Genomic DNA, 508 nt, shown 5'->3' with positions numbered 1-508 from the left:
GCTACTATTACTAATGATAATTATAATGATAATAATAATGATAACTGTGATAATTTGATAATAATAGTAATAATAATAATGATAATAAGAAAAATGATGATAATATCAATAAAGATAATAATAACAAAGATAATGATAATAATAATGATATTAATAATCATAACAATTATATCCATAATGATAATAAAATTAATTATAATGAAGATGATGATGATGATGGTAATAATAGTAATCATCATTACCATCATAATAAAAGTAGCAATAATGATAATGATATAAATGGTAACAAATATAATAATAATGATAATAATGATAATAATAATAAATGATAACAATAATAATAATAATTTATTATTATTATTATTATTATTATTATTATTATTATGATAATAATAAGAATAATAGTTATAATAATGATAAGATTAAAAATTATAACAAAAAGAGAAAGGATAAAGATAATGATAAAAAGAAGAGGGAGAACAATGATAGCTAACAATAATAAAAATTA

The sequence above is a fragment of the Penaeus chinensis genome, chromosome 21 (assembly GCF_019202785.1).
Source record: "Penaeus chinensis breed Huanghai No. 1 chromosome 21, ASM1920278v2, whole genome shotgun sequence".
NCBI lineage: Eukaryota > Metazoa > Arthropoda > Malacostraca > Decapoda > Penaeidae > Penaeus > Penaeus chinensis.
Note: the sequence above shows the minus strand (reverse complement) of the source record.